The sequence below is a fragment of the Tachyglossus aculeatus genome, chromosome 3 (assembly GCF_015852505.1).
Source record: "Tachyglossus aculeatus isolate mTacAcu1 chromosome 3, mTacAcu1.pri, whole genome shotgun sequence".
Classification (NCBI taxonomy): domain Eukaryota; kingdom Metazoa; phylum Chordata; class Mammalia; order Monotremata; family Tachyglossidae; genus Tachyglossus; species Tachyglossus aculeatus.
Window position 1 is genome coordinate 51,863,103 of NC_052068.1, and position 18,762 is coordinate 51,881,864.

Genomic DNA, 18,762 nt, shown 5'->3' on the forward strand with positions numbered 1-18,762 from the left:
CCAGAGGGTTTTTTTTAGAATGGGGAGACATGGACATGTTTAAAAGCAGTGGGGAATCATAATACTAATCATGGTACTTGTTAAATGCTTGCTATGTGCCGTGGACTGTTCTAAGCGCTGGAGTAAATAAAAGTTAATCAGGTTGGGCACAGTCCCCGTTCCATATAGGGCTCACACTCTTAATCCCCATTTTACAGATTAGGTAACTGAGGCCCAGAGAAGTGAAATGACTTGCCCAAGTTCACACAGCAGACATGTGGTGGAGCCAGGATTAGAACCCTTTACCTTCTGACTCCCAGGACCATACTCTATCCACTAAGCCATGCTGCTTCTCCAAAGCCACTGGAGAGTGAACAGTTGAAGGTGGCTGTTAGAGAGAGAAGAAGGGAGGGGGCAAGTGTGAAGGAATGGGGTCAGATGTTCAGGTGGAGGGGGTGGGTTTTGAGAGAGGGCAGGAGATCTCCTTTAGAGATAGTGCTGGGAAAGATGGGAGAGTTGAAGGAGCAGAATTAGGGAGGGGCAAGGGGAGATTATAGGGAGATCAATCCTGATAGTCACAATTTTCTTAATAAAGAAGGTGGCCAGGTTATTAGGGGCAAGGGGAGGCTGGGGGATGGGGTTTGAGGAGGGAATTATATGCCTTGAAAGCTGGCAAGGGCAATAGCATGGGTGTCACTAAGGGTGGAGAAATGAATTTGCTGGGCAGAGGAGAGGGCAGAGTTAAAGTATGCATTTACTATTTGCTGAAGCTGTGTATTGGGTTATATATTCACTGGCTTTAAAGCACTCAATCACCTTGCTCCCTCCTATCTCACCTCACTATTCTACTACAGTGCAGCCCACACACTTTGTTCCTCTAATGCTGACCTTCTCACTGTACCTCAAGCTCCTCTATCTTGCCACCGACCTCTCCTCCACGTCCTGCTTCTGGCCTGGGACACCCTCCCCCCTCATATCAGGCAGATAACTGATCTCTCCCACTTCCAAGCCTTACTGAAGGAACCTCTCTTCTAAGAAGCCTTCCCTGACTAAGCCCTACTCTCCTCTGCCACTCCCTTGTGCATCTCCCTGACTCTCTCCTTTCATTCATCCTCCCTCTCAGCCCCGCAGCACATATTTATATGTCTGTTATTTATTTATTCATTTATATATTAATGTCTCTTTTCCCCTCTAAAATCTGAGCTCAATGTGGGCAGGGGATGTCTCCCAAGCAGTTGGTACTTTGCATACAGGAAGCGCTCAATAAATGTGGTTGAATGGATATCCAGGCTAAAATTTGGGGAAGTTCTGTCCCCACAAAAGTGAAAAAGCATGATGTTAGGACAGTCTTTGTCCTTGATGTTGGAAATTCTGGGAGCCAGCCAATAAGACAGTCCAGCAGGCTAGGATCCGGGTGGGTCATTTAAGGGCACCTCCACCGTCTTCAGTTGGGCAGCTGCAAAGGTGCTAAAAGCAGATTGGTGGGGTCATAATTCACCATTTCACAGAAGAAGAGGTCATATGACTTGCTGCTGGTTCATCCAAATTACTCTGTAGAAGAACTGAAGAGCCAAATATTGATTGACAGTATGATGCTGACCCTAGAAGTGGGAGAAAGTGGGGCAAGCCTGATTTAGAGAGCTAAGTTTTCTGGGATCTTGAGGAACCAAATGGCTTTCATCCAGGAAGCAGCATGAAAGGAAATGAAAGAGGACTGCCCTGCATGTCCAGGGATCTATTTGAAGCATGGTTGGAAAACCAAACCCACTTTCCTCTTTCTCTACTCCCTCCTACCAAGAATTCAACCAGATTCCACCCCTGAGGCTCTGAGATGAGAAACCAGTGGGCAGAAGGGTGATTAAACTATTTGAAAAAGGAAGATGAGGTATTCATGGCCTTGTGGGGTTTTTTTAAGCACTTCTTTCAGAGCTGCAAGCCCTGCAGGCTCCTGCTGCTCATTCCTCACAATTAAAGGGGCAGCATCCCCTTTAAGAGCCAGATAATAAGAATAATAATAATAATAAGAAGAAGAAGAATGGCATTTGTTAAGCGCTTACTATGTGCCAAGCAGTGTTCTAAGCGCTGGGGGGAATACAAGGTGATCAGGTTGTCCCACGTGGGGCTCACAGTCTTAATCCCCATTTTACAGATGAGGTAGCTGAGGCTCAGAGAAGTTAAGTGATTTGCCCAAGGTCACACAGCAGACATGTGGCAGAGTCAGGATTCGAACCCATGACCTTTGACTCCAAAGCCCGTGCTTTTTCCACTGAGCCACGCTGCTTCTCGTGTTAGTCAAGGAGCAGCAAGGCCTCGTGGATAGAGCTTGGGACTGGGGATCAGAAGGACCTGTATTCTGATGTTGGCCCCTATACTTGTCTGCTGTGTGACCTTGGGAAAATCACTTAACTTCTCTGTGCCTCAGTTCCCTCATCTGTAAAATGGGGATTAAGACTGAGCTCCATGAGGGACAGGGATTGTGTCCAACCTGATTCTCATATATCTCTGCCCTTAGAATAGGGCCTGGCCCCTAGTAAACATTTAACAAATACTATATAACAAATTGATTGAGCACTCCCTCTGTGCAGACCACTGTACTAAGCAACTCTTTTGTATTAAAATCTTCCAGGTACTTAGTACAATGCTCTGCATACAGTAAGCGCTCAATAAATGGTATTGATTGATTGATACACAGGAATGGGTAGACACGCTCCCTGCCCACAAGAAGGTTACAGTCTAGAGAGGGAGGCAAATATTAAAATAAATTACTGATATTTATATAAATGTTGACTGGAAGGTGAAGAAGTAATAATTGTGATATTTGTTAAGCAATTACTATGTTCCAGGCACTTTACTAAGCACTGGGGTGGATACAAGATAGGTTGAATGTAGTCCGTGTCCCACTTGGGGCTCATGATTTTCATCCTCGTTTTACAGATGAGGTATCTGAGGCCCAGAGAAGTGCAGTGACTTGCTTAAGGTCACCCAGCAGACAAGTGGTGGAATTGGGATTAGAACTCATGATCCTCTGACTCCCAGGTCTGTGCTGTATACACTGTGCCATAAATCCCAGTGCCAAGGCAATACAGAAGGGGGAGAGAGTAGGAGAAATAAGGACTTAGTTGGGGAAGGCTTCTTGCTGGAGATGTGATTTTGACAAGGCTTTGAAGGTGGGGAGAATGGTGGTCTGTTGTATATCAAGGGGGAGGAAGTTCCAGACCAAAGGGAGGATGTGGACAAGGGGTTGGTGTTTAGGTAGAGGCACTGAGGTACGGAGAGTAGGTTGGCATTGGAGGAGCAAAGCGTGTTGTCTGGGTTGTAGTAGGAAATGATTGAGGTAAGATAGCAGCGGGCAAAGTGATTGAGTGCTTTAAAGCCGTTGGCAAGGTGTTTCTCTTTGTGGAGGTAGATGGGCAACCACTGGAGGTTGTTGAGGAATTGGGAGATATGGACTGAACCTGTTGTTAGAAAAATGATCTGGCAACACAGTGGATTTGGGAGAGTCAGAACTAAAGTCTGCCTTGCTGCAGCCATTTTGGGAAGAACATCATCTTTATTATTATTGTTATTATGGTATTAAGCGCTTTCTTTGTGCCAAGCACTGTTCTAAACTCTGGGGTAGATAGAAGGTAATCAGGTTCTCCCACCTGGGGCTCACAGTCTTAATCCCAATTTTATAGATGAGGTAACTGAGGCACAGATAAGTTAAGTGGCTTGCCCAAGATCACACAGCAGACAGGTGGCAGAGCTGAGATTAGAACCCGCATGCTCTGACTCCCAAGCCCCTGCTCCTGCCACTAAGCCACGCTGCTTCTGTATATATTCTTTACAATGCTCCAAGTACTGGCTATGTGGCTCAGTGGAAAGAGCCTGGGCTTGGGAGTCAGAGGTAATGGCTTCTAATCCCACTCCATCACTTGTCAGCTTTGTGACTTTGGGCAAATCACATCACTTCTCTGTGCCTCAGTGACCTCATCTGTAAAATGGGGATTAAGACTGTGAGCCTCATGTGGAACAACCTGATTACCTGATATCCCCCCAGCATTTAGAATAGTGCTTGACACATAGGAAGCACTTAACAAATACCATTATCCCTCAAAAATCTCCAGTGGTTGCCTGTCAACCTTTGAATTAAGCAAAAGCTCCTCTTGGCTTCAAGGCTCTCCATCACCTCACCCCCTCCTACCTCACCTACCTTCTCTCATTCTACAGCCCAGCTCGCACACTCTGCTCCTCTGCCGCTAACCTCCTCAATGTGCCTCCTTCTCCCCTGTCCCGCCGTCGACCCCTGTCCCACATCCTACCTCTTGCCTGGAATGCCCTCCCTCCACACATCTGCCAAACTAGCTCCCTTCCTCCCTTCAAAGCCCTACTGAGAGCTCACCTCCTCCAGGAGGCCTTCCCAGACTGAGCCCCCCCTTTTCCTCTCCTCCTCCTCCCCACCATCGCTCCCCCTCCCTCCCTCTGCCCGACCCTCTTCCCCTCCCCATAGCACTTGTATATATTTGCACATATTTATTACTCTATTTATTTTATTTATACATATTTATTACTCCATTTTATTAATGATGTGTATATAGCTATAATTATTTATTCTGATGGTACTGACACCTGTCTACTTGTTTTGTTGTCTGTCTCCTCCTTCTAGACTGTGAGCCCATTGTTGGGTAGGGACCATGTCTATATGTTGCCGATTTGTACTTCTGAATCATTTAGTACAGTGCTCTGCACATAGTAAGCGCTCAAAAAACACGATTGAATGAATAAGGCAATAGAGGTACTATTTTGGGTATCATGTGATGCTCCCCAATCCTGAGTACCCCTACTGGAGCTATATTAGTCCCTGCATTAATCTAGTCCAACATAAATCCAATCCCTCCCGCCCCACTGGTAATTTTTGACTGCTGATGATATTCCAGGTACTTCACTAAGTGCTTGGCGTAGAAACAAGATAATCATGTTGGACACAATCCCTGTACCACGTAGGGCTCATAGTCTAAATCAGAGGGAGGAGGATTTATAATCCCCATTTTATAAATGAGATAACTGTGGCACAGAGAAGGTAAATGATCAGGCAGAAACTCCTCACATCAGGCAGAAACTCCTCACCCTCAGCTTCAAGGCTCTTCATCACCTCGCCCCCTCCTACCTCACCTCCCTTCTCTCCTTCTACAGCCCAGCCCGTACCCTCTGCTCCTCTGCCGCTAATCTCCTCACCGTGCCTCGTTCTCGCCTGTCCCGCCATCGACCCCCGGCCCACGTCATCCCCCTGGCCTGGAATGCCCTCCCTCCCCACATCCGCCAAGCTAGCTCTCTTCCTCCCTTCAAGGCCCTACTGACAGCTCACCTCCTCCAGGAGGCCTTCCCAGACTGATCCCCCTCCTTCCTCTCCCCCTCCTCCCCCTCTCCATCCCCCCCGGCTTACCTCCTTCCCTTCCCCACAGCACCTGTCATCATCATCATCATCAATCGTATTTATTGAGCGCTTACTGTGTGCAGAGCACTGTACTAACCACTTGGGAAGTACAAGTTGGCAACATATAGAGACAGTCCCTACCCAACAGTGGGCTCACAGTCTAAAAGGGGGAAACAGAGAACAAAACCAAACACACTAACAAAATAAAATAAATAGAATAGATATGTACAAGTAAAATAAATAAATAAATAGAGTAACAAATATGTACAAACATATACATATATACAGGTGCTGTGGGGAAGGGAAGGAGGTAAGATGGGGGGGTGAAGAGGGGGACGAGGGGAAGAGGAAGGAAGGGGCTCAGTCTGGGAAGGCCTCCTGGAGTAGGTGAGCTCTCAGTAGGGCCTTGAAGGGAGGAAGAGAGCTAGCTTGGCGGATGGGCAGAGGGAGGGCATTCCAGGCCCGGGGGATGACGTGGGCCGGGGGTCGATGGCGGGACAGGCGAGAACGAGGTACGGTGAGGAGATTAGCGGCAGATTATATACCTGTATATATGTATATATGTTTGTACGTATTTATTACTCTATTTATTTTACTTGTACATATTTATTCTATTTATTTTATTCTGTTAATATGTTTTGTTTTGTTCTCTGTCTCCCCCTTCTAGACTGTGAGCCCACTGTTGGGTAGGGACCATCTCTTTATGTTGCCAACTTGTACTTCCCAAGAGCTTAGTACAGTGCTTTGCACACAGTAAGCGCTCAATAAATACGAATGAATGAATGAATGAATGACAGGTCACTTAGGAGACAAGTGGAAGAATCAGGATTAGAATCAAGATCCTCTGACTCCCAGGCCTATGTTCTTTCCTTCAGGGCTCTCCCTTCCCTGTCCCACATAGGTTTCACAGTCTAAGTAAGAGGGAGAACTGGTATTGAAATCCCAGTTTAAAAAAGAGGAAACTGAGACACAGAGAAGTTAAGTTGCCCAAGGTCACAAAGCAGGCAAGTGGCAGAGCCTGGTTTGAAACCCAGGTCATCTGACTCCTAGGCCTCTATTCTTTCCACTAGGCAATAACACAGGCATAGGACAGCACTTAGCCACTTGCTGAAATAGGCATCTATTGGGTGACAAATTATTATAGATTATCAAAGAAAAGTGGTATTGCATGTTATATCAGTGATTTTTTTTAATGGTATTTGCTAAGCGCTTACTGTGTACCAGGCACTAAGTGCTGGGGGAGATTCAAGGTAATCGGGTCAGACAGTCCAAATAATAATAATAATAATAATGATAATAATAATAATAGCATTTATTAAGCACTTACTATGTGCAAAGCACTGTTCTAAGCACTGGGGGTTACAAGGCGATCAGGTTGTCCCACGTGGGGCTCACAGTCTTAATCCCCATTTTACAGATGAGGTAACTGAGGCCCAGAGAAATTAAGTGACTTGCCCAAAGTCACACAGCTAAGTGGTGGAGCTGGGATTTGAACCCATGACCTCCGACTCCAAAGCCCATGTGCTTTCCACTGAGCCATGCTGCTTCTCTATCCTATCCCATATGGGGCTCACAGTCTTAATCTCCAAGGCACAGAGAAGTTAAGCAACTTGTCCAAGGTCATACTGCAGATAAGTAGCAGAGCTAGGATTAGAACCCAGGTCCATCTGATTCCCAAGCCTGTGCTCTATCCACGAGGCCATGCTGCTTCTCTTCTCAGGGATTGTCATATGTACGCAGAGTGCAGGAACTGGGAACTGTTTACTGCACCTTACTTTCCTCTCTTCCCCCCACCAACCTTTTCCTCATGTACTAACTTCTGGCTGGAATTCCTTTCTTCTTCACATCAGACAGAACATTGCTTTCCCCATCTTCCAAGGCCTTCTGAAAGCCCATCTCCTCCAGGAGGCTTTCTCTGATTAATCTCTCATTCATTTATTTAATCATTTATTGAGTGCTTACTGTGTGCAGAGCACTGTACTAAGCGTTTGGAAAGTATAATTCAGCAACAGATAGAGACAATCCCCACCCAACGAAGGGCTCGAAGTCTAGAAGGTGGGGAGACAGACAAAAAAAAAAGCAAACTCCCACTTCAGCATTTTCTTTTTACCTAAGTACTTGGGTGGGTCACCCTCCCAGTTCACTGTAGCACTATGGTACCTATGGATATAGTTATTTTAGTGTCTGTCTTTCCCATTAATCTATAAGGGATTTGTGGGAAGGGATCATCTCTATTAGTTCTATTTATTGTGCTTGCCCATCAACTTAATACAGGGATCTGCACACAGCAGGGACTCAATTAATATTACTGACTGACTGGTTGATTGATTGAACAGAAGAAAAACAGAAGCAGAGTGAATCTGAGTTCAGATGAAAGAAGAAAATCAAGAATGAGTAACATTATGCTGAGAGTCCTCCAGACAAAGAGAAGAACGTGAATGAAGAACAAGCTGTATCAGTTCAAAGGAAGGACTTAAAAGCTAGCCAGATGCCAAGCAAGGTGAAACCAGATCCAACTAGAAACCTGAAGGTTTAATAGCAAACTCAAATGGAGAGACAGTAAGGACAGATCTCTGAAGAGCAATACTAAAAAAAACAAACAACAACAACAACAAAAAAGAAAACTACAATCATGAGATTTTTGTAAAAAAAAGCTAAAGCTGGAAAGTTGGGACACAAAAAAGAATCAGTCAGTGGTATTTATTGAGCTCTTTCTGTGTGTGGAGGACTGTACTAGGCATTAGGAAGAGTGCAATGCAACAGAATTGGTAGACATGCCCCCTGCTCACATTATAATCCAAAAAAAGTGTTGGTATTTCCAACAGCCAAATGCGATAATGCTGCTGGCTGAAGAAATACGGATCCATTCAACAGGTATTTTTTCACTTCTGACTTTTTGGAATAAAGAGCAACAGTGATCAGTAAAACAGAGCAAATGCCTCCTAATGATCAAGCAAACTCAAGTAGGAAAATCAATTGTTGAAGAGTACCGAAAGAGACCCAATAAATTGAAGTCATCAGAGCTTCATGATGTAACCTGAAGAGTAATTAATCGATGGATGTTATGGTGAAGCTACTAGGCATTATTTCTGAGAATTAATGGAAAAGTTCCTCAGGATCGGAAAATGTCAAATGGCATGGCCTTCTTTGTCAGAAGGAAAAAGGTGGGTAGGATAAATATAGAACAGTCAGTTCAAATCTCTACTTGCAAAGGTTGCTCAGACTCATTAAATTTCCTTCTAAGATAGACAGGTCACATGGGTAATGGGGAAACAATAGATGTTTTCTTAGGTAACTTCACTGAATCTCTCAATTTTGTTCCAAGTGACATTCCTTTTGGCAAAATAGTCATAGAGCTGAAGGGATCTTGAGAGGTCATCAGGTCCAGGCCCCTGCCTCCAGGTGGGTGAATATCCGAATAATCCAAGATGGATTCTTTCCTGTTCTCTTTTTGAACATCTCCGGATGTTCTTTAGTGTTCTGTTTATACATTGGTAGCCAGGTTTTTTTCTTTGTCCTACCAAACACTCTCCAGCTTGGATTGTTTTGTTATCAGTGGACAAGAAGAACAACCAGTCAGTGCCCTTTCCTATGCACTTAACTCTTCCATAAGGCATATTTTCACTTAGCATTTGTGATCAAATGCTGATACAGAATCAAGGACAGTTCTTTGGGCCACATACTTCTCTCCTTCCAGAACATAACGCAGCATCAGAAGAAATGCGTGTTTCCATCCTTGCGGCCAGGTGCATAATAGAACATGTATTTTTCTTGATGAGGGTGTCAAGAAGTTACCCCTGAGTTGTAGGAGAACTGACTGTACTTGGAGACAGTTAAGTTAGTCCTTATCTCTTGCTGATTTCTAGGCCAAACAACCCCAGTTCCTGACACATTTTGTAATCAATCCTTTTGACACTTGTCTTGCAAACCTTTCTGTTTTTTGTACGTCCTTTTTAAAATGATCAGAATGACACAGTTCTCCTAAGTATATGGTCATTGCAGAGCATACTTTTGACGTGGGTAATTCCTTCATCTAAAAAAGCCTCTTATTTAGGTTTAATAAGCTATTGAAGGCTTCTTCACACATAATATTTGGTGTCTAATACCTGTCAGTACTGTTCTGGCATTTAGACTATTAAAATCCATTTGTGTCATTTCCACACAAATTTAGCACCTTTTAAGCATTCTAATAAGCTTGATATAGGGACTTCCCAGTTAGCATTCTTAATTGATTCCACAAAAAATGGGAAGAAGTATGGCCTAGTGGTAAGAGCATGGGCCTGGGAGTAAGAGGACTGCGTTCTAATCCTGGCCCTGTCACTCATCTGTTTGGGCAAGTCACTTAACTTCTCTATGCCTCAGTTCCCTCATATATAAAATGGGGATTAGTCAATGACTCGTATTTTGTTGAAAGCACAGCCATATTCTGTGAGCCCCAGGTGGGATGTGGATTGGGTCCAATCCTATTAACTTGTATCTAACCCAGCACTTAGTACTGTGTCTGGCATACAGTGAGCACTTAACGAATGCTATTTAAATAATAATAATAATTTAAAAAAAACTGGAATGGTAATCCAAAGCAGGCTAAATGAATGAATGAATCTATTAGTCGTACTTTTTGAGCACTTACTGTGTTCAGAGTCCTGTACTGAGTAGCATGGCTCAGTGGAAAGAGCATGGGCTTGGGAGGCAGAGGTCATGGGTTTGAATCCTGGATCTGCCAATTGTCAGCTGTGTGACTTTGGGCAAGTCACTTTACTTCTCTGGGCCTCAGTTACCTCATCTGTAAAATGGGGAATGAGACTGTGAGCCCCAAGTGGGACAACCTGCTCACCTATATCCTCCCCAGCACTCAGTACAGTGCTTTGCACATAGTAAGCACTTAACAAATGCCATTATTATTATTATTATTATTACAGTAGAACAAAGGTAGATAAGTTCCCTGTCCACAAGGAGCTTGCCATTTTTCATACAAGTATGTTTTCATTACACAATTTGGGTGTAACAGTGATGCAAGAATTAGGAAATGTTCTTCTAATAATATGAGCCTGTTCTTGGTGTAACATGATCTACACGTAGATTTAATGTAGAACAAAACAGTTGTGTGCAAGTGTGAGAAATTGGTTAAAGGCATAATGCTGCTCTGCCTCTAGTCTAAGTGTTAGCTTTACTCTATGGTATCATCTAATAGTCTGTGTTTCGTTATTGCATCTCTACATATCTTTTTTGCAACTCTACAGTATTCAATACGGTAAAATGAGTGGCAAAGGTGAATGCATTCTAAGTGTGGATCATAAAAATGTAAGTATTTATATTGAAAAATGATCAATCATGACATTATCCTTGAACCATGTACTTCACAGTCCATTAATTCTTAGTGAATCAATGGATTCTTTAAATGACATTTTCCCATAGCATGAGGTTCTTCAAGACTCTCAGTATCATGCTACAGCTGTATAGGTTTTTCCATAGAAAATCATGGAAAATATACTTATTTCCCCCAAAATGACCACTTCAATATAAATATAGTCCAAAAATTTGTGTGGTATTTAAGTACATACTATGTGCCAGGCACTATTCTAAGTGCTGGGGAACATCCAAGCTAATGAGATTAGACCTAGTACATGTTCCACATGGGGCCATCAGTCTTAATCCCTGCTTTACAGATGAGGGAATTGAGGCACAGAGAAGCTAAGTGACTTGCCCAAGGCCACACAGCAGACATATGGTGGAGTTGGGATTAGAACCCAGGTCTTTGCCCATGCTCTATCCACTAGGCCATGCTGGTTTTCAGTGGGATTAAAAAACCCAATAAATATAGTCATTGTTCATTCATTCATTCAATCAATCGTATTGAGCGTTTACTGTGTGCAGAGCACTGTACTAAGCACTTGGGAAGTACAAGTTGGCAACATATAGAGATGGTCCCTACCCAACAGTGGGCTCACAGCCTAGAAGGGGGAGACAGAGAACAAAACATATTAACAAAATGAAATAAATAGAATATGTACAAGTAAAATAAATAGAGTAATAAATACGTACAAACATATATACGTATATACAGGTGCTGTGGGGAAGGGAAGGAGGTAAGGCTGGGGGGATGGAGAGGGGGAGGAGGAGGAGAGTACCATATTATTATGGTACTTGTTAAGTGCTTACAGTGTGTCAAACACTATTCTGTGTGCTGGGGTAGATGCAAGTTAATCAGCTTGGACACAGGAATTCAAATGTGTACCAATAACAAAAGATCTTCAATTAGATTTTTATGGGTGTTTATTAAATACTTAATTTTCAAAGTGTTATGTTTCACATCTTAATCACAAAAGGACCCCTTTGGCTAGTATGATAAAGAGCTCTCATTTTCCATAGCCAAGTAAAGAACAAATAGCTGTTAAGGTGGTCTTTTACTCTCTAGTCAAGTTAGACTGTTTCAGGGATTGTGGGGTTGGGGAGGAGTGAAAGCCAGAATATGCTTGAGCCAAGGTAAACCTGGCTCCCAGACTAGTATTCCTGTGCTGGGCAGCAGTTTAAGAAATACTAACGTTAACATTTCAAAGCCCTATTGTCCTTTGTACTTCTTTTATGAAGTACATTTATAGTGCATGAAGGGCACTCTAGTATGAGGGCATTATAGTGCATGGGGGGGGGCTATACCAGGAATCACATATGCTTAGATTGCCTGTAGATTTGCTGAAGTAATAATAATAATAATTGTGGTATTTGTTAAGCACTTACTATGTGTCAGGCACTGTACTAAGCACTGGGGTGAATACAAGCAGTTCGGGTTGGACACAGTCCCTGTCCCACATGGGCCTCACGATCTCAATCTCCATTTTACAGATGCGCTAACTGAGGAACAGAGAAGTAAATTAACTACCCAAGGTCACACAACAGGAAAGTGGCAGAGCCGAGATTAGAACCCATGACCTTCTGGCTCCTAGGCCTAGGCTCTATCCACTGTGCCCTGCTGCTTCTCTTCCATACATAGTGTGGGACAGATAGAATCTAAGAGAGGAACAGATGTGGCCTCCAGGATACGTTTTGTGTCTCCCTGATCTATGCAAACTGTAGTACTTTTGGGTATCAGACAGTGAAGACTTATCAAATGGCAAGATTGTTTCTATTAAATACCATTTTCAGTGAAATGAACTAAGGAATTATGATGCTATGCATCAGAGTGGCATAAGACACTGTTAGGTGAATTGATTCACATTTCAGAAGAACAACATAGGAACTTGTTCTTTAAAACCAGGAAGAAATTCACAATGGATAAACACAGTATTGTACTTTTCCAAGAGCTTAGTACGTTGGTTTCTGCATACAGGAGACACTCAATAAGTATGATTGATCAGTTAGTACACTTGAAGTGGATTGAGACCATCTGGTGATTACAAGAAAAGCTGCAGCTTTGGAAGTTATAGTGGACCAAAGTTGAATTTGATTTCATGGTATAATGTCCCTAAAAAAAACAAACATGACAGTGGAAATTTACTGACTAAAATGTGAAATTGAAAATATTCCTTCTCGAAGGAGGTTAGAGAAGTTGCCCACATTCCTACATATCAGCTGATTTATGAATACTGATCTGAAGCCAGACCGTTAAGCAAGTCTCTGCAGGATGCTGTCCATAACAAGGAAGGAAAACAGCCACCGGACCTACTACATTACAGGTGTCTCTCTTTTTGTTCAGGTCTGGATATGTTTGGAAGTTTATGATGGACCAGGATGTCAGTTCAAATTGGTGATTTCATTTCTTGCCAATTCTCTTTGGCTCCCATTAGGTTTGATAATAATAATAATAGTGATGGCATTTGTCAAGCACTTACTATGTGTGAAGCACTGTTGTAAGCACTGCGGGGCTACAAGGTGATCAGGTTGTCCCATGTGGGGCTCACGGTCTTACTCCCCATTTTACAGGTCTTGTCTTATGCCGTTGAGTCGTTTCCTACCCTTAGAGACACCACAGACACATCTCTCCCAGAACGCCCCGCTCTCCATCTGCAACCGTTCTGGTAGTGTATCCGTAGACTTTTCTAGGTAGAAGTATGGAAGTGGTTTACCACTGCCACCTTCTTTGATTCCCTCCCATGCCACTGCTGCCCAGAATGGGTGAGTTGTGACTTGTAGCAGATTGCCTTCCACTCGCTAGCCACTGGCCAAGCTAGGAGTGGAATGGCTATGCCTCTGCTTGACTCTTCCTCCTGTAGCCGAGACAGGTAGAGTACCGGAAACTCTCCAGATGCGACCCTGAGAAGGGGGTTTGATCTTTAGCTGTATTCAAATCAAAGTATAGAGTTTCATGGTAACAGGATGCATTTTTTTTTCAAATAGCATGATATTAAGGGAAGGCAAGTAGCATTAACTATCATGTTATCTATTACCCAACCCATTTATAATGGAGTTCGGGGAAAAATGAATTGGACAATTAAGGTCTGGAGAAGAAATGATCACAACTCTCCCGCAGTTTTGTTTTTTCTCAGTGACCCCCTCTTTAGGTCATTTCAAAAGGTATACCTCAGGAACTGGTGTTGATGATTTTATTGTCATGGGCCTGTTTATCCATCAGTCAGTTGTGTTTATGGAGTGCTTACTGTGTGCAGATCATTGTACCAAGCGCTTGGGAGAGTACAACATAACAGAGCTGGTAGACATGTTCCCTGCCCACAGTGACCTTACAGTCTAGAGGGGAAGATACACATTAATATGAATAAGTGAATTACAGATATGTAGATAAGTGAGGGGGATGCAAGAGGGGTGAATAAAAGGTGCAAATCCTAGTGCAAGAGTGATGCAGAAGGAAGTGAGAGGAAAGAAAATGAGGACTTAGTTGGGGAATACCTCTTTGAGAAGATGTGCTTTTAATAAGGATTTGCAGATGGAGAGAGTGATCATCTGTCAGATATGAGGAGGGAGGGCATTCCAGGCCAGAGGCAGGAAGTGGGCTAGAGGTCAGTGGCAAGATAGACGAGACTGAGGTACACTGAGTAGATTGGCATTAGAGGAGCAAAGTATGTGTGCTGGGCTGGAGTAGGAAATCAGGGAGGTAAGGTAGGAGGGGGCAAGGTAATGCTGCTGTGCTTTAATGTCTATGGTAAGAAATTTCTGTTTGATGTGGAGATGGATGTGCAACCCAACCCCGGGAGGTTCTTGAGGAGTGGGGAAATGTGGACTGAAAATATTTGTAGAAAAAATGATCTTGGCAGCAGAGTGAAGTATGGACTGAAGGAGGAGAGATAGGAGGCAGGGAGGTCAGCAAGGAAGCTTATGCAGTAATAAAGGCAGGATAGGATAAGTGCTTGGATGAATGTGGTAGCAGTTTAGATGTTGAGGAAAGGGCAGATTTAGTGATGTGAAAGTTGAACCGACACGACTTGGTGACAGATTGGATATGTGGTTTGAATGAGAGAGGAGTCAAAGATAATGGGTATCTTAGAACTACTAGTCACTAGTCCATAGTTTGTCTATCTTCTCACTCTTAAGCATTTTCTTTGTCATTTTTTATCTACTGCCTTTCTGTTTAGAATGTAAGGTTCTCAGGATAGGGACCGTGACTTTTAATTTTTTTATTTTTTTTAAGCACCTGACGGTGCTTTACACATCTCAGATGCTCAATAAATGCTGTAGTGGTTGATGATGATGAGGAATGGGGCATGAAGTTTCAGGGGGGTTTACTACAGCCTTGATCAATCAGTGGTATTTGAATATGTTGATATGTTGCCAACTTGTACTTCCCAAGCACTTAGTAGCTCTGCACACAGTAAGCACTCTATAAATACGATTGAATTGAATAAATGAATGCTTACTGTGGGTAGAACACTGTACTAAATGCTTGGAAAAATAATGTGCAATAGAGTTGTTAGACACGTTCCTTGCCCACAGTGAGCTTACAGTCTGCCAAGGTGGGCTTAGCCTTATCCCCCTCCAGAGCCAGCTAGCATACTAGTGTCTTCCTGGTTTGGTCCTTTGCCTACAGTAGGCAGAGGAGCACAAACCTTTCTCCTCTTCTTTAGGTAAGTGATTTTTGGTCTTGGCGAGTGGGGTTTGTGGGTCCCTTAATCATCATCAATCGTATTTATTGAGCGCTTACTGTGTGCAGAGCACTGTACTAAGTGCTTGGGAAGTACAAGTTGGCAACATATAGAGACAGTCTCTACCCAACAGTGGGCTCACAGTCTAAAAGGGGGAGACAGAGAACAAAACCAAACATACTAACAAAATAAAATAAATAGAATAGATATGTACAAGTAAAATAAATAAATAGAGTAACAAATATGTACAAACATATATACATATATACAGGTGCTGTGGGGAAGGGAAGGAGGTAAGATGGGGGGATGGAGGGGGGATGGGGGGAGAGGAAGGAAGGGGCTCAGTCTGGGAAGGCCTCCTGGAGTAGGTGAGCTCTCAGTAGGACCTTGAAGGGAGGAAGAGAGCTAGCTTGGCGGATGGGCAGAGGGAGGGCATTCCAGGCCCGGGGGATGACTTGGGCCGGGGGTCGATGGTGGGACAGGCGAGAACGAGGTACGGTGAGGAGATTAGCGGCAGAGGAGCGGAGGGTGCGGGGTGGGCTGTAGAAGGAGAGAAGGGAGGTGAGGTAGGAGGGGGCGAGGTGACGGAGAGCCTTGAAGCCCAGGGTGAGGAGTTTCTGCCTGATGTGCAGATTGATTGGTAGCCACTGGAGATTTTTGAGGAGGGGAGTAACATGCCCAGAGCATTTCTGGACAAAGACAATCCGGGCAGCAGCATGAAGTATGGATTGAAGTGGAGAGAGACACGAGGATGGGAGATCAGAGAGGAGGCTGATGCAGTAGTCCAGACGGGATAGGATGAGAGCTTGAATGAGAAGGGTAGCGGTGTGGATGGAGAGGAAAGGGTGGATCTTGGCAATGTTGTGGAGCTGAGACCGGCAGGTTTTGGTGACGGCTTGGATGTGAGGAGTGAACGAGAGAGCGGAGTCGAGGATGACACCAAGGTTGCGGGCTTGTGAGACGGGAAGGATGGTAGTGCCGTCAACAGAGATGGGAAAGTCAGGGAGAGGGCAGGGTTTGGGAGGGAAGACAAGGAGTTCAGTCTTGGACATGTTGAGTTTTAGGTGGCAGGCAGACATCCAGATGGAGATGTCCTGAAGGCAGGAGGAGATGCGAGCCTGGAGAGAGGGGGAGAGAGCAGGGGCAGAGATGTAGATCTGGGTGTCATCAGCGTAGAGATGATAGTTGAAGCCGTGGGAGCGAATGAGGTCACCAAGGGAGTGCATGTAGATCGAGAACAGAAGGGGACCAAGCACTGAACCTTGGGGAACCCCCACAGTAGTGACAAAAATAGTCTTGTGGGTGGGAGTTAGGGAATCCAACTCTTTTGTTGTCCCCATCAGCAAGCACTAAGAACAGTGCTTGTCACAGAATAAGCACTTAACAAATATTATTATTATTATTATTATTATTATTGTTATCCCCTCTGTGGGCTGGTTAGCAACTTCATTTGGATGTTTTCCCCATCTCTCCTGGGTTCACCCTGGCATGTAATGTTTGAGAATCCTACTGGATTGTAAATTCCTGGAGGGCAGGGATTGTGTCTACCTATGCTACTATTATACTCTCAAAATGACTGATCCCAGAGGTACAATTATTGTCTGGGAGTCCACTGCCCTCCAGTTGATTCTTTGCCCTCATTTTATTTTGGGCTTTCTTCTACCAAGGACATCCTCTCTCCTTCTGTGAAATGAAGAAGATCAGGCCCCATCTCCCAGACGTTTCAGGGCTTCTGGCCACTCCAAATGCCTATAGGCAGGGTCACAGAACTCTTCTCTTAGGAGGCATCAATCCATCCTGTTGGGACTTGGCTCGGCAAGCACATCTGCAGCTACTTCAAGAAATCCTGTCTGTTCAACAAACAGCGCAAAGACTGTTCCAAAAAACTCTGGTCTCATGATAACAACCAAACTGTGGAACACAGTTACAACCACGTGGGGATCAGGGACCCTTCTTCTGGTTGAAGTGAGAAAGTTGAAAATTAATGCAATGACCAGAATGGTTGTAGATCTCAGAGCCCAGCCACCTTATTCCTCCTATGGAATGGTCAGACACATTTCGTCCTTTTGAATTTTATTGTGGTTCCTAAACTGGAAGTCAGAGTAAAATGAAGTGGTCCTTTGGTGGTCAGAGGGAAGGATGAAGAGAATGTGAGCCACAAACTGGTTGATCAGATGAACACCACTCCTCTCTCATCACAAAACAGTCAGCACACTTTGCTTCTCTAACACAAACCTACCCACCATGCCTTGACTTTTCTCTCTCCTGTAGACCCCTTGCTCACATCCTCTCTTCTGCCTGTCATATCTGTCAGATAACCACTCTCCCAATTTTCAAAGCCCTATGAAAGTCACATCTCCTCTGAGCGGCCTTCCCTGAGTAACTTATTTCCCCATCCTATTCTCCTTCTGTCTTCATTGATGCACACCTATTATCCCTTCTCCCCCACAGCACTTATGCACGTAGACTTCCCACTGTTGGGTAGGGACTGTTTCTATATGTTGCCAACTTGTACTTCCCAAGTGCTTAGTACAGTGCTCTGCACACAGTAAGTGCTCAATAAATACGATTGATTGATTGATAGATTTATACTTTGCTGTTTCCCCTATCTGTAATTGTAAGGTCTTTGACAGTAGGGATCATGTCTCCCAACTCTATTGCGTTGTCCTCTCCCAAGCACACAGCATTCAGTAAATACCATTGATTGACTGATTAATTGATAACCAGTCCCTGGATAATGGAAATTGGATAGGCTATTGAAAAAAAAAGCACTCCAAAATTGATCATTGCATAGACTTGGTGGACCTGCTTGGTAATAAAAGGAAATTGTGAGATAACTAAGTTTGGAAACCTTGTTTAGCTGTATTAATGAAGCTTTTCAGCATTGTAATTTACTTCCCCATCCAGTGGAGTACATTTCTATTCAGGAAACATGACTGTTTTTATTTGGATCTGCATGACTTCTTTTCTAGTTAAGAAAAGTTTAACTTTTTAACATGCTAAATGACAAATTGTACACCCAAAGTTGAGGCAAATAATTTATGTGGGGTTTTTTTAACTGTTTTTAGGCTACTTAGCATGAAATCCATTTTAAAGCTTCTTGCTCAGCAGTTATTCCCAGGAGATGATTTTCAGTTTGAATTCTATGCAGATAACTACTTAGAATGCAATTAAAAACTCTAACTTGTAAATGAGTGCTATTTTAGCACAGTCACTGATTAAAGAGAGTAGGGTTCTTCTTTCAGGATAGTTTCTTCAACTCATTTCTTCAAAGCTTTTCTTAACCATTTCCTCAAATAACTTGCTCTCTTTTTCCCTTCTGCCGTGGAATAATTGTATCAT

General features: G+C 43.7%; 1 protein-coding gene and 1 non-coding gene across 2 annotated transcripts in view; one reads left to right on the forward strand and one right to left on the reverse strand.

Annotated features, from left to right (window-relative positions):
• Nucleotides 1–18,762, forward strand: part of ANK3 (ankyrin 3) — a 710,530-nt gene that overhangs the window by 67,377 nt on the left and 624,391 nt on the right. The gene's annotated exons all lie outside the window — the stretch shown is intronic.
• LOC119926042 lies at nucleotides 13,512–13,649 on the reverse strand. Its single transcript, XR_005449959.1, has one exon. It is a non-coding gene; the product is annotated as a small nucleolar RNA SNORA7 (small nucleolar RNA).